At 48.4% G+C, this 15,718-nt stretch overlaps 1 protein-coding gene across 1 annotated transcript in view; it reads left to right on the top strand.

The window, feature by feature from the left end:
* Positions 1-11,371: 11,371 nt before the first annotated feature.
* The window catches only part of CLASP1 (cytoplasmic linker associated protein 1), a 189,121-nt gene continuing 184,774 nt past the window's right edge, over positions 11,372-15,718 (top strand). The window contains exon 1 of the mRNA XM_074873569.1: positions 11,372-11,471. The gene's annotated coding sequence lies outside the window, so the exon portion shown is untranslated. The remainder of the gene's footprint in view (positions 11,472-15,718) is intronic.

Genomic DNA, 15,718 nt, shown 5'->3' with positions numbered 1-15,718 from the left:
CCTTGAATTTCACTTCCTGTTTGTGATCAGTCAAGATCTGGCCATACTGTCCAGGGCAGAGGCAGAATACCACACTGCCTGAGCAAGCCAGTGCCTGTCAGCTCTGCTTTCAGCAGTGCCTGGGAAACTCAGCCTTTGCCAGGATGTGAAGTGGTTGCAGAGGACTTGGAAAGGACTGGGATTAGGATGGTGGTGAGAAGAGACAGAGGAAAATGACTGAAGTCACTTGTGTTCAAGATTCTCATTCCTTTCCCTATGCAGGCAAAAGATTTGTGTTTGAGAGTGTACCCTACTGTGGAGGACGTAGGGTGACTGTTCTGTTGGCTGGTGGCTTAGATGGAGTCACAGCCATGCTGTCATTCCTCACACACTTGGGTAAAAGGCCTTTCACGCTGCAGAAGTCCCAGGCATGCGCGTACTGACGTACTGCTCTACCTCTGGGCTGACCAGGCAAAGGTAACCTGCTAATTCCCTGGAGTTTTGGGTGCCATAAACATGCTGTTGCCTGGTTCAGAAAATGTTCAAGAACCTGCAAAGTGTGGCTGCTTGTAGAGGGACTTGTTGCTGAACTGTGGAGAGGAGCAAATGGTGACAACTAGCTCATGTACAGCTGTTCTCAGAGTGAGCAGGGCTCTTTGAGAAGATGCACCAGTAATTGGAGCAGTGTGGGCTGTATTAGGAGTTCTTGTGCTGCAGCATCTTGTCACTGTGCTTTAGTTCCATTGCTTGTGTGAAACAAGGATATCTTCTGCTTCAGGGGATGATAATACATCTCAGAATTGTAATAAACCTCTGGGTGGCTGAAGCAGGATTGGAAACACAGAGGTTTGTGACCAGTAGTACGAATTCAGAGAACTGAGTGTAGCTTTTTGTTGTGCTGTCCTGTTTGAAGATGCAGTTTGACTGTGCAATGAGAATTTGGATTTTATTGCAAATCTGAGACCTGCAGAAATTCCACTTTGCGTTTTGTGACGTGTACTTAGCCTTGATCTTCTATTGTCTGAGGTGAAACACTCTCTACTGCTGTTGGCTGTAGGTCAGGCTTGGTGGAAGGTTTCAGGGGAAAGCCCAGGTGATAATAACTGGCTGCTCAGGTAGGTGGCTGGCACTGATTCCTTGGCTATTTTAAGACTCGGGACTCCTGGCAGAAGAGAAGAAATCTGAACCATTGGCCTGGCTAATTCTGTCCTATCTGGCCTGATCACTTGTACAATCATGTGATCGTAATGACATTCCTTTAGTGACTCAGATTAGATCCTTCTCCTTTGTCGCTCTAAAGTGTCGGGGAAGGCACTTGGATGAGTGCATCTTTACGTCAAATGCTTGTCATCTTAGGCATGCTAGTGAATTCTGTTGACCAGCCCAATGGTCACTGACAGTCCTTGCCTTTCAGTAGCAGCGTTGCTGTGTACACGTGCAAGCTTTCTTCTCTGTGCGTTGTTTGATGTGAAACAGGCAACGTTTACACCTCAAACCTGTGGAAAATACATTCTCAACTAAGGTTTGAGTAAAGGTGATCGGAATGGTTGGCAGAAATTGCTTACCTGTTAGTAACTGACAACAGATCTGAAAAAACTTTTCTACATCGACTTCATACAGCAGAAGAGAAACAAAATGCATCTGCCCAGAATGGGCAGTTTTCTTTTAAAATCCATATGCCCAGCTTTGTGTTATGCAAATAAAGATGGCTATTGGGTCCAGATGAGCTGGAAGTGTGGCTGCACTTTCTCCTGTCTGGAGCTGTCTCTTGGGCGCAGTCTGACACCGGGGGGCAGCACGCTTCAGCGTGTGGACACACGCGGCTCTGACAAACGCGGCACAAGGTTTCCTGGGAAATGACCTCCCGGATTTATAAAGAAGCCTGTCTAGCTCTGGCAGTTTGCAGTGACTGGCTGTATTGGTGTGACTAACGCATCTCTAACTCGATTTAAGAATATGGGAGAAACTTGGTATGGATCTTAATCAAATATGCCCATTTCTTTAGTGCTGCCACAAATACTCGAGTTAAAGCTGCTCTTAAGAAAACTTAGGTTATCTGGAGTAACCTATCCAGTGCAGTTCCACATTCACTGAAGCCTGGGCAGCTCCCTTCCTGTGCTTCCCATTCCAACCCCTTGGCCTGCGTTTTGAACCTGGAGTTGCCTTCTTCCTACTCCGCTTCTGTTACCGTGCTCCTCTCTGTGCCCAGTGTTCTGCCCCTGCCTGGAAGCCTGTGTCTGCTTGCTGCTTTCTTCCGTGTGGCTTCTTTTCATGCTGCTTGCTGTGCCTGGGCTGTCCTGTTGAGCTGCATGAGTTTCCAGGGACTTAGCTTCTGCAGATCTCTTGAAGAGGTTTGTGCCTCTACACTTGCACCCTGGTTGCTGCTTGTTCACCATACTCGCATGGCAGTGTGAGCCTTGATGGGAAGACATTCAAGAAAGCTGTGCTTACAATAAGGTTTGCTTCCTGCTGTAATTTTCCTTTCCCTTACCTTTGTTTATTACTCTTCCTTCAATTGAGATCAGCTTAGATGGCAAATCTGAAAAGCAAGGAAACAAAATTCTGTGCTGTTTGAGTAAAGCACGACAACAATACCCAGGCTACAGCAAGGCACTCTCAGCAGAAGGGTGGCTTTTCTTGGTGATAGTTTCTGTTTTTAGGCTGCCTGTGTTATTAATATACTGCTGTCCTGGGAGATATACATAAGCAGAAATTCAGACACCTGATACTTGTCAAACATAGTTTCCATAGCAAGTGGACAGACGTGCTGTGTCATCAGTTATGCCTCAGTCCTTGCACTGATTTTTTCTCTGCTCTCCAGTCGTTTGTTCATCTTGGACAAACACAAACCCCCTGGCCACTGATTTTAAGGCAGGCTGAGTTGTTTTTACCGGGATGCTAGAAGCAGTGGGGCTTTGGTTTCAAGGCATATCTTGCAAGCACTCTGCCTTTCTGTATGAATGACTGTGCAGTAGGTTTACTGAACACCTATGTATGTGATACCATTTTCCAGCTTCAGAAATGCTTAGGTGCTAGCAAAGTCTGATAATTCACACTTGTTTATTCAGATTTCTCTGTTTTTCAGGAAGGGGAGCTGGGCTTAGGAGTGCACAGCATTTTCCAGCACATGAAGCACTGGAAGTAAAAGAATAACGGGGGTGGGGGGAAAAAAGGGGAATTGACTGCAAAATAGAGGGGAGAAAGGAATGATGGAGGCAGTGCTCACCTCTAGAGAAAAAGGTGTTGGTGAATTTGGCAGTGTTACGCTGCTTGAAATTAAAGAAGCAGTTTGAAGTTTTTCTTACATGCTTTGCCGGTTAAATGTGCTGTGAGATGCTCAGGCTGCACAGTGTGTGGGGAGTGCGCTGCAAACCAGGGTCCCAGTGCTAGTGCTTGCTTGTGAGCCGAGTGGAGGAGGAGAGCAGGCTGGGCGAGTGGCACTTGCTCTTGCCAGTAACAAGCCTGTTTGCTTGCATACCTGGCTTTTGAAATGGCTGCAGCCCCAAGGAACAGTGCTAAAACCTGCCTACAAATAGCTCGTGGTGCAAGGGAGGATTCATGCATGGCTCCAAGGGGTGACATCCTCTCCTCTCCTAGTAAAGCACCAGTGAGGCAGAGGGTAGCTCTAGCAAATTCCTCCTCTCCCAGCTTCCCCTTCAGAGTGCTGGGGTGTTTGGTTCTCACTTTCTGCAATGCAGCTGGCCAGGGTAGGGCTGTGTTGTGTGAGTAGCACACAACACCTTGAGCAGGGTGTTGCAGGTGAAAGCGGGGCAAGCAGGTGACAAGAGTTCAGTGGATGTGATCTCCATTAGGTGTTTTCCAGGAATACCCATGAGTCCTCTTGGAGCAGACTCCTTCGTTGTCCAAAGATGCTGCTCAAACACATCCTGTTTTCCAGAGTTTACAGTAACCCACAAAGCCTTGAAACGTCCAACTCCAGGCAGCAATAATCTGCAATTTCTTGGTCAGGGATACACGGGAGACGGTGAGGAGAGCTGTTCTGTGCATCAGGCTGCTGCCTGGCACCACTAATCCAGGCACATCCCTCCCTGCCCAAGGCCAGCAGCTCTCAGAGCAAGCTGAGGAAATAGTTGACTGCATGAGCGAGAACTGCTAAAGTGAGACATTTTCTCCCATGCAGGGTGCAGCAAGGTCTCTCATCACTTCTCCCACCCAGCATTAATTAAGCATATGGCAGGGACAAAGGTGTTGGCTGCCCTGGGAGGCTTGGAGTAGTTACACACCTGAGTGTCTGTGGCCAGTAACTATGTGGATCTCCTGTGTTGGGAAAGGATAAGCTACAGAGAAGCTCCTACAGAAGTCTTGGCTCCAGTCAGGGAAGAAAATGCTGGTTTATCATTTTCTTCAAATGTGTTGAAGAGAGCAGGCAGGATTGTGAGGATGAATGCTGCAGGACTTCGAGACAGCAAGATGGGTGTCTGCAGTGAACCGTGGGTGCTGGGGTCACCTCCTTTCTGTGGCTGCATGTTCATCCTGGCACTTGACCCATCACATAAAGTCTAGGGACTGGCCTGAATTTGAAACGTTGTTTTAAAGAACAGGGAGGAGAAAAATAAAACTGTTTTTTAGGATAGTGATTCTGGAAAGTCTTGGGTTTTTTCAGTGTGTTTTTCCAGTTCTGACTGGGAGGAGGGCTGGGTGAGCAGGTACTGACCCGGGAATCAGGCTGCTTGCTCCGCAGTGTGGCATTGCTGCCAGTTTCCTGCAAGTGCTTGCACAAACCCCAAGCTTGCATGTGTTTTGGTTTCTTTAAAACGAGCAGGGAAGTAGAGCTACTTCTGTCAGCGTGGCTTCGCAAGGCTGAAAGTGTTGCACCATTTTGAGACTGAAGGCAGAACATTGCCTCTCTGTCTTGCTTGCTGGGTGTACTCAGAGTTACCATTTCTTGCCAGCACGCCCTGCAGAAGGCAGTCGCACAGTGGGGAGCGAGCAGGGGTCTGGGCCTGTTGTGCAGCCACAGTACAGCTGCTTTGTCGCCTGCTGCATTTTTATTTCTGTTGGTGTGAGAGCTGGAAGGGATCCGGTATAACCTTTGGGTGCTGGGCTGTGTTTGCATGTCTGCCTGTTAGAAGGGCTGGTTCATCTGCCCAGAAGCGATGGGCAGAGGAAATGTAAGACAAATCTGTAAGGCTTTTCCCTCAGCTCTCCGCCACAAAGACATGATGCTTGTGGTTTATTAACTGGGCAATGCTTAAAGTGCATTTTATTGAATTGTATCCTGAAAAACAAACTCCGGGTTTGGAGCTGCCAGAGCTTTGTGGCTGGGCTGGCAGGAACTATGCAAGTGCAAAGGACTCGTTTCAGAGGCAGTGTGGGTTCTCCCAAGGCAAACCTGTCTGCTGGTGTAATGTCAATGCAGTCACATCAGATGAATCACAGCCCAAGTTTTTATCCTGAGAACTACTAGCTCAGCTTTTTTTCCCCATCAGCTCATAATTTTACAAGATGAAATCCTGCCATGTTAATACGTAATATAGATTCAATCAGTCGGTTGTTGAGAATCGTTTGGAGTCGGTGATTTGGACAATCAGTTTTGAGTGGGCTGTGGGTATATGTTTGCTGTGTTGCTGTTCAGTGTCAGCCCTCCCGTTGCATTTTGTAAGAGCTTCCATTAATTTCAGTAGAAATCTGCATTTGGGGTGAAGGGTGACCTAATCTTTAAAAAGGATCTTAATCCACTTAGCCTCTCTTGCAAAGCTCAGCATTTTTTCCTTGTCAGGAGCAGACTGCATTCCTAACCTTGATGTGTCACTTTCCAGTTGGCTTAATATTTGGGTAAGGATAAAAAGGAAATGTTTTTGAAAGATGAAAAGAATCCATGCTGCTAAGGTATGTGCATGTGTGATGTGCAAGTATTTAAAAAAAAAAAAAGATGTGAGCATAATTGTAAGTGCTTGGGTGGTGGAAAAAAGATAAAATAACACAGATAATGATATAAAATAACAGCAGATGACTCTAAAGAACAAGCACAGGAAGAGGTAAATCCATTTGAAAGAGTGTAAATGGGGAATTATGAAGGAAGAGGAAATGGGACTGAAATGTTGTTTAGTGTAAATTTAAGTGCAAGACAAAAATAGGGCTCCTGTTAGTTTGACCTGTAAATGTCTCTTCCCAGAGGCCTGGGTGCAGTCAGGAAAAATATGGTCTGTGATGCAAATACAAGACCTAATGCCTATGCCTTGTTAAGACTGGAAATCTTCTAGCCTACTGCATTAAATCTGGCTCGGGTCAGAAAGGGTGGAAAGCTGTTGCCAGTAGCCTGTGTTCAGCTTTGGGGGGTTTCTGCTCAGACTGTGGTCACAAAACAAAGAACGCCGCAATTAAAACAAAGAACACCGCAATTAACACTAATTGGTACCTTCCTTGATGTTTTGGCCAGGGAGAATGAACTGTCCCCTGCCTCCCTGGAGGCAGTCACTTTGGGTCAGAGGAAGGGGCCAGTGGGGATGTCGCATGACTCACAGGACCTTCATGCCAACGGGAAATCTTGAATCAAACCCACTTCACACGGCGTGAGGACTACCTGCTTTGTATGTGCTGTTTCTCCCTGGGTGGCCAAATTTCGGCAAGGAGTGGAAACGCGCAGACGTGCCCATGTGCACTCGATGAGCCTTGAAGCCGTTTGCTCACTTCCCTTTAATCAAAACCTTCTGCTCTTGCATTTTCTTTTCTGTTTGGTGACCGAAGCGAAGCTTCATGTGCCTTCACGTGGGAGTTAAGTGGGTCAGCGGGCTGCTTTGTTTGTGGCAGCTCTTACGTGGAAAAAGCCTGATGCAAAATGCTGAGGCTTGGCAGGAAAGTGCCAATTAAAGATAGCAGTGCAGGAGCATATTGTCTGAGCTGAAAGTGCTCGAATATGGGGCTGTGACAACTGTCATGTGCAAAGGGAAGAATAAGGAATTATTAAATCTAATGTTGATCTGAAGTAGCCAGTGCTTTCCCTGTTTGTTTTCGCGCACAATGGACAGGGAGTTTGTTCCCTGTTTCACAGGTAGGGTAAGGGAAGGTAGAGGAGGTGAGTCACACAGGGAGCCCGTGCCAGAGCAGGATCAACAGCACTCAGAAGATGGGTGCTCGGGCTTCACGTCGTGTTGGCCCGTGTTATTTATCTTGGTGCCAGCAGCAATCCAGCCTTCCCCTTCGCACTGCACAGGTCTGTTCAGGTGATGTGTGCAGGAGATGTGAGCGCCAGGAGATGGCAAAGGGAGAGATGCAGTGTTACATCATGGCGAGGGAAGTTGTTCTCCCCCTTAGCCGTGAAAGTAGTCAAGTTGGGGCTGCACGTGAAGGAAATGTGGCTAATACTGCGTGACAGTGTGCAGGGAAGCAGGTTGCTTCTAGGGAAGCAACCCAGGGACAGCCAGGCTTTGGTTACCTCTGCTGTCATGGGCAACTACATCATCATACTGTCATTCATCAGTGAACATGTTTCTCCTTGGAGCACTCAGCCATCAGATTCCTGAGCGGACATTGTGCAAAAGGGCCTGGAAGGAAAGGGGGAGAGCAGGTCACTCAGGTACAGTCAGTGTTTCCACTGAAATAGAAGCCTTTTTCCCTCCCAATCCATCCCTCTACTTCCCCCTAGTTCTGTTTTATTGATGTGTTTTTGTTTGAAAGAACAATGTTGGTAAATGAAGGCTAGAATATCCATACATTCCTTTAGTTTAAAAAAAGTTTTCTGGCTTTACTTTGCCCTTCCTTACAGCCTTCTGTGCCCTCACTGCAGATGACCATAAGCTGATCTCCTGTTTCATCTTGCAGATGGACTGTGCTGTATTTTGCACGTGTATAGGCACACACCTCCTACTCATGATGAACCAGACCTTTCCCAACGAGCAGGGAACAGTGTATTTTGCAGGTGGACTGATTAGACAGAGACGTGCTGCTTTGCTGGGAACAGTATCCTCTCGGGAGACAGATGTTCCTGCCTTTCTGCTGCACTCGTCCTGCCTGTGCTGGAGATCCACGTGTGAGATAGGTAAGTAAATGCAGATCTTTCAGAAATGAGAGCATAGTAAGGATAACTTTATTTAGGTGCATTATTTATAAGGGTGATGCCAAATGCCTGCTGTTAAAGCACCGGTAGTGAAGTCCTTGTGAAGCACTCGCTTGTGTTGGTAGCAGCTCCTCCAGTTTCCTTCATTTAGAGAGTCCTTCCTGCACCCCAGGATGAATCCTCAAGGACTGATGAGAAGTAGCCTGGTCATTACCTAACAGTAACTTTGGAGGAGCTGAGGTATCCGTGCAGATTGGATTCCATTCAGAAACTTCAATCTGGTTGCCCTTGGGGTATTCCGACGTGCCTTCATGGTGGGTTTCCACCGGGAACTGTCACAGACAATGGACACACTGGTCTGCCATGGATGGTGCTAGAGCTACTGCAGATTGATGTCCCTGTGAAAGCTGAGGGACTGAGCCTCCTCTGAGCAGAATTAAAGAATACTGAGATGCTATGAGACTCTAAAAGAAAGATTAAAAAAAAAATCCATCAAAGGACAGTGTTCTACTAGAGAAAGCAGGATGAAGTATGCAATATAGTGTGTGATATAGTGCAATACTATATGCAGTAGTGATTAATTTTAAGAAACCTAAAGGGCAAGAATCAGAACAGTGCCTTCACTGCCTGCTTTTAAAAAGCTTGAAGAAAACCTGCAGGTTACAATGTATTTTAGACTTCTTTTCCTAATGAAAATGAGGCTTACATGATCAGTCTGTCTGTCTGCTGCTATTCAGCTGTCAAGCTAGCCCCATCCTTTTTTTCTTCTCAACATTTAGGGAGGAGGAAAGAATCTCAAGTTTCATGAGAACTGGAGGAGAGAAATAATCATTGCCAGGCTCAGGGAAAGGCAGGAGGGAGCTGGGACGTGGTGTGGTTCCTTTGGCAGCAGCCTGCCAGTCAATCTGCACATGTGTACGGCCCTGGACTAACCACAGCTCATGCTGCCAGCGTCTCCTTCGAGGGGAGTGTCACCGGACACACAAAGGAAGGTAGGGCTGCTGAGGGAGCAGGGCGGCTTAGAGGGACAAAGAACACAGATCGGTAGGAAACCAGGTGTCATTAGTGCTGCTGCTCGTGGAGCAATTTAGTTATCTTAAAAATACAGGCTAAAAATCTCTGCAGGGAGCCAAGGAACTGGTCATGTAATAACAGAAAAAATCAAAACATTAGAACTGATTGAATGACAGAGAAATTTATTTTTGTGCAGAGACTCTACCTGTTTTATAATAAAAATGTGAAGAAAACACACAGAGAAAGACTGTGTCCACACTCTATTAATTTCACAGTGAGGAAGCTTCTAAGTTTTGTGCAGTTGTCACCTGAAGTCTTGCAACAAAAGAGGCAATAAAAATTATATTTTCTGTGCAAGTTTTATCTACACGGGGGGGGGGGGGGGGGAAGTACTTCAAAACCAAGCCAACTGCATCTCTCGGCATTTCTTTATGAAGCTTTAGACTGCCAGTGACCCTAAAATCACCAGAAGTAAGAATCTATGAAAAAAAAGCCAAACACTCAATCATGTCTGAAGGCAGTATTGAGAAATTTTCAAAGTAAATGCCTCTTTATCCTAACACTGAAGAGAATGAATTCACAGCAAATGTGTGATACACAATTATTGATTTCTTACTGAAGCCAAATGAAACACTCATCATAATTCAGCTTAGAATTTATTTGATCAATTTGTATCTAATTTTCTTGCTCAAAATAGAATGTGATGGCATTTTAGGTAGCAGACAGGGAACTATCTAGAGTTTCCAAGAAAACTTTGCCTATAGTTCTAACAGATTCAGCTGTAGTAGAATGATCGGTGCTTTATTAATGTACTGACGATCTTACCCTGTCATCAGCTGCTGTTAGGAGACTGCGAAGCAAAAGAAGGACAATCCACTGGAGTTGTGGTTGCCGAACTGTCCCAACTAGGGAAGGAGAGCACTGGTGCAGAGGCTGTCCCCCCTCTGAGTGCACATGGTTAGTAATGTGGGGACTGGAGAGCCACAGCAGGGGAACTAGAGTTGTTGTGTCTCTACTGTGGGAGGTACTTAGCCAGTTACGGCTCTCAGGAGATTAGCTACTGCCTGGGGGGTGAGAACCATGGTAACTTCTAAAGCTGGTTTGTAATCACCTGTTTCCAGTTTACACAGAGCTGGCATGCTTTTAAGCACTAATATCCCCAGCTTTCTCTTGACATCTCCACAGCCTGTTCCACTTTTTACATTCAAACTATGCTGATTCCTTCATGCAAAGCAGCAGTTACTACTCTGAAACCTGATGGTGGAAAAGAACAAATTAGCAAATGTAGTATTATTTGGGAGGGGGCTTGCCAAAAGTCATTCCTGTGACAAAACTGGGAGCCATGAAGAAGAGCATTATTATTTCAAGAAGTTATGACTGAAAAAGAACCATTTCTTCCACATACAGTTTTCCCATGTGAACTGTTCTGATGGCTCAGACTACATATGTGTTGGAAACCACAATGTTACACCACCTTATGGAGGTCAACCGCTTTCTGCAGTGCAGAGGATGAGGTCAGCTGGTGGTGTTTGAGGTGAAATGAAAGTTCCTTACGACCAACGTGAGAGCAGCAGTCCATAAGCCTAGGGAAGACGTTGGTCAAACGTGTCTTGGTAAAGAGCCTATGCACAGGAAGTTTGTTTCCTATTTTCACCTCAGTTGTATCGTGGGGGCGCGGCAACTCGTTCCATTTAGGAGAAATAATTAGTTGCTTTTAATTGCAGCTTTTTAATTCGGACTGTGCAAAACACGGTTTCCCTCGGTAGGGAATCGTTAAGAGGAGTGGCTACACACTGACACGCAGGCTCGGGCTTCTTTCCGCACGGCAGCCCTTGGCCCCGAGCTCTCCTTGCCCAGTATCGGGAATTCCTCTCAAAACACTCAAGTTTCTCACAAGGTGGGCCCACCAGCCAGCAGCTCTGTGCGCCCTGAAGCCCTTCTACTGAGGCAAATCAGGCAGGACTCGGTTTGGAGCCCGCAGAAACGCCCGTCTGCCTTCTCAGGGCAAAGCGCCCGGCCGCCCCGCCAGCCCCTACGGCTCCCGCCGCGCCGGCAGCGTCGCCATGGCGACCGAGCCCGCCCGTAACGGCCGCGGCGGGGCGGTGCCGCGCATGCGCACCGCGCGCACTGACCTCACCGCCGCCGCGCTGGGGGGCTGCCCCCCACCTACCATAGAGAGGCGCGTTGTCTCTAGCCTGAGCCGCAGGCTCTATGGTCGGGGCTGGGGGGGCCGTGTGCATGCGCACCCCTGCGCATGCGCGCTGCTGGCCGGGAGCCTTCTAGAGGCGCGGGGCGGTGACGCGCCGGCGCGGAGGGGTGCGGGTGGCGCATGCGCGCTGGCTCCCATTCTTCCCGGGGCAGCGGGGCGGGCGCAGCCATGCAGCGCAGCGGGCGCCGCCGCCGGCACTGAGCGCCGACCGGCCCCCGCCCCGCCGCCGCTTCCCGCGCCGCGCCCGGCCGGGTAATGCCTGCGCCGGCACCGCGCGGGGCGGGGGGAGAGCCGCCGCGCTGGGGGGCGGGGGAAGGGCGAAGCGAGAAGCGCGGTTGGGGGCTTTGTGTGGTGCTGCCGCTGGGTGACGGCGGGGAGCGCGGCCGTGAGGGGAGTGGGGCGGGGCAGGCGCTGCCGGGGCCGGCCCGCCCGCGGCGCCGGGCGGGAGGGCAGCGCCCGGCTCGTCCAGTGGTGCGGTTTGTTGGAGGGGAGGGGGAGGGCGGTCCGGCGGTGTAGCGGCCGCAGCGGGAGCCGGGGGGTGCGGGGGTTGCCAGGGCCTAATGGCCGGCGCGGAGGCGCCCCTCGGCCTCCCCGCCCCTGGGGGCCGCCGGGGCTCGGCGAGCGGCGGGGACGGCCGGCCCCGGCTCCCCCCGGGTAGGGCAGGGGGCCGCGCCCCGCGGTGGGAGCGGGGCCGCCAGCCCCGGCCGTGCGGGAGCGGCGGCAGCGCGGGGCCAGCCCTGCGGCGGGAGCGGCGGCGGGGCTCGGGCCGTGGCAGGGCAGGGGCCTCCTGCGAGGGTCTCCGGTGGTACCGGCGCTTGCTTGGTGAAGGGAGGCGAAGTGCCGCCGTGTTGCGCCCGCTCAGCGGTGCAGGATTATGCTAACATCTTGAGGCTGCTGTATTTTTAAAACCATCTTGGGATTTGGGTGGATTCGGCTCTTGCGTTTGGCCCTTTTGTGCATGTGCCGTGCTTTGCTTCGTTTATTTCTGTCAAAATTTTTAATGCGAGTTGGGCGAGGAGTGGAAGTTTGTGCCTGTACAAAGAGGTGAATGGATCATTCGACAAATCCTGCAAGAACGCTTTGAAGAGGTGGTGGGTTTGAGTAAATAAAATATAATTATTTGTCAGTGTGTTTACACAGGCCCGTGTGGGCTACGTTTGTGGTATTTTCAATGTATGTGTCTTCAGGTATCTGCGAGGAAGGGAAAAGCTGCCCCCTTCCCCACCCCTCTGCCCAGCATCTTGAGAAAGAGGTGGGAAACTGAGGCGGGGTGACAAGCCTCAAGGTTGTATGGGAAGCCTGTGGTGGAGCAGAACAGAGACTTCCCAGGTGTGACGGTTGTTCTGACCGGTAGATCCTTCTGTCCCCTAAGTCAGTGTTTAGTAAAGGAAACAACGGTTAAGCAAAGAAGCATGTGCTGAGCCGGTGTTGGTAGGGCAGAGATGTGGTCTCCATGCCAGTGCTTGCACCAGCATCTCAGGTGAATGCATTGGAGTCCATTTTGCTGCTGAGTAGTGCCGACCGTTTCTCTGCATCTTTTGAGCAGTTGTATCTCTGTCACGTGCTCCTCTTGATGCCACCTGGGTGCTGTTGAAGACAAACCAAAATATTGTTGCTTGATACCTGATGACACAAATCCACCATTTAGATTAGCAGTTCTCAAATTAGATCTTGCAAAGGCATTAGAAGTATAAGTGTTTGCTTCTATGTGGGATTCTGAGCTGGATTTAGAAGAGGTTTGCAACTGGAGAGGGGGCTGCAGCCTGGATATGTTTGAGAGCTTCCAATAGTGGTGAGCTTTTGCTGGAGCAAAGGGCTGCACCAAGTGCAGGATGGAACTGCAGTACTGCCATGTTCAGGGTCTTCCTTATGGCAGCGTAGCTCGCTGTGTGGAACAAGCCTTTGTGCTGCAGTCCTGGGCTTGGCAAAGTCCCGCTTTTGCTTGTTTTCTCTGTTGAACCCTGTCAGTGGGACTAAAGCCTGGAAGTTACGAGAGGGACAGAATAATGACTAACTGTGTCTCCATGGGTGATCTTTTCTGTATTTCATAGTTACACTTGTTTCATTCTTTTAACAAACTGCTGCCAAAATGGATGAAAGTCTTTTTTTCACACTGATGCCTGTGATGTTCCTGTGAAGTCCTTGGAATTGATCAGACAGCTTCAAAAGTTTCTGTTTCAAAAAGAAAAATGCCATGAAGTTAAACACTTTGGCCTTGCTTCACTTGGCTGACAGTGTATGGTGCTAAAAGTGAGGCAGCAGCATGATTGTGAGAGGGAAATGTTTCTCTAGTTCATGTGTCCCTAGAGGGACAATTGCAGAGAGTGCCTACGATTGAATGAGCTAGTCCTCCAGTCATCTTTGAAGTTCTGTAGGAATCTTAAATCTGAGCTGCAACTTAAGTGTTATGAAAACCAGGTATTTAAACAGCAAAACTCAAATTAAAACAACTTCTCTGTTTCTCCCATATGTTAGTCAATCCTTTGCTATCCATCAGGCAATTTGGTCAGGGATGTTGGTTGTTAGAGGATGAGAGCAAGTCTGGCCACTTCTGTAATGATTTAAAACATGAGGAGCTAGATCTTGCCCTCAACAACCTTTGTGTTAGGGGCAGGTCATGCTGTGTTATAAGAAGTACTGTGAAAGAGGCTGGACGTGAAATGTTCAGATGGATAAAATAATGACCTCTCCTGCATGTACCTCCCCATTTCAACGTACATGCAGATTTTTGTGAGAGTAATACGGCTTTGAAGCTTGTGTACTGCCATTACAGGTACCCTTCTGGCCTCAGACAGCTTTGGATCAGGCTCATGTGTCACCCTGAGTCTCTCATTATCTCAGGCCTTACCTAGGACTGGAAATCTTGTTGGGGTGCCTCTGGATAGGACTTGCTGCTGTTAACACCTCCTCGGCTGGCAGCTGTAATTGAAGCTTCCTCCTGGATTCTGACAGGGCCAGTGCACCCTCAGGCAGCCCTTGCCTAGTGCAGTTTAAAAAAAGCCAGCTAGTATATAAAGGTGTCTCAGCCAAGTGAATAAAATAGACTGTTTTTGTCTATTAATGTCTTCAGACTGTGACTTTAGTAAATTGTAACCAGCCTGACTGTGAGGAAAGGGGTTTGCTTCTTTTCTTGATGAAGGGTTGATGTTTGTGGCAGTCTTGTGCCTTAGCTTTACCCTGCTGTTTAATGGTGTACACTTAATGTTGCTCTTTGCTCAGTTTCTTCATTTTCATCGAGTGTTAAAAGTTTGCGTGTTTCTTTAGAGCTCACTTGGTGTTTTGAACATCGTCCATTGGACCAACCTGTTATTAGTCCTCAAAGCTGTCTGAAGGCCTGATATGAGCTAGTTGAGAGCTTTGCGGAGTGGGATACTGAAGAGCTAAACGCACACAAGTTCCTTGGCATTCTGTGCTCTGTCATAAACACGAGAGATCACTTTCTCCTCTCTTTGGCAGCACTAGCATGGTTGCACAGAAGAATCCGAAACAAAACCGAAACCCAAACGACCTGGATGGGATTGTAATTGTTGAAGGTATAGGAGGGCAACAGATGGGTTTGGTGGTCCGGGAGGCTGCAGATGCTCTCCAAGAGGTTTGATCTCGATTCATGGTTAGTGTTTGAGTTCATCTGGTTTCCTGTTCTGTCACTTAATCAAATCTCTGCATGTTTGGCTCTGCAAGGAGAGAGAGAGATGTCCATTCTGCATCTAGAAACAGTATGCCAAGTAGGAGCAACAAAATTAATTGTTAGAGAAGTGTCATCATCATTAGTTTATTGAAAGTGAGTGGGCAGATTAAAAAAAAAAAATCTTTGTTTCTGCCACCAGCAAAATAGTAGGCTAAACAGACCAGGCCTTCTTGCAGCGTTTTCTGTGTTTCAAGTTTAAGCTGGGACCCTTTCTTTACACTTGCTTTTGTAGATGCTTTAGATTCCAAGATATTTTGAAAAGCCAGTTTGAACCAACAATGAGTTGCTGAGGCAAAGATCTGATCAAAACGTGTTTCAAAGTAATGCTGAGCAGAAGGGAGGAATCGAGGTATGTATGTTTCTCTGGCTGTTATGTTGCAGGTGGTTTCTTAGCCCAGCAGTCTCTTAACTGCCACTAGAGTTCAGCCCAATTCATGGTATTGTCAAACAAAACCCTTTCTGCTCCTCATTGTTCTGTGCACCCTCCACCCACTGTTTTATAAATCTTAAGTGTAGCGGTGGCTTTCGGCAATCCATTGCTGTCTGTGTTGGGGGATTTCTTTGGCCATCCATTTACGTGCAGTTGCAAATGTCAGGCTGAGTTAGAAGCTATGAGTGTAGAGGGTAACCTTCCTTCCCCTCCCTGGAGCTGAACTGGTCTTAAGTGCTGGTTTCTGCGGGCCCCTGTCGGCAGTTAAAATCCAGCTGCTGCTGAGAGTTCTTCTGTCCTTGGCCAACAGTTTCCATGAGGGCTGGCAGCCCTGGAAGAATGGGAGTAGGCAAATTTTGTCATGCAGACAAGTTTGTGTTT

Source organism: Strix uralensis, chromosome 6 (genome assembly GCF_047716275.1).
Source record: "Strix uralensis isolate ZFMK-TIS-50842 chromosome 6, bStrUra1, whole genome shotgun sequence".
Lineage (NCBI taxonomy): Eukaryota > Metazoa > Chordata > Aves > Strigiformes > Strigidae > Strix > Strix uralensis.
Note: the sequence above shows the minus strand (reverse complement) of the source record. Positions and strands in the feature narration are given on the sequence as shown.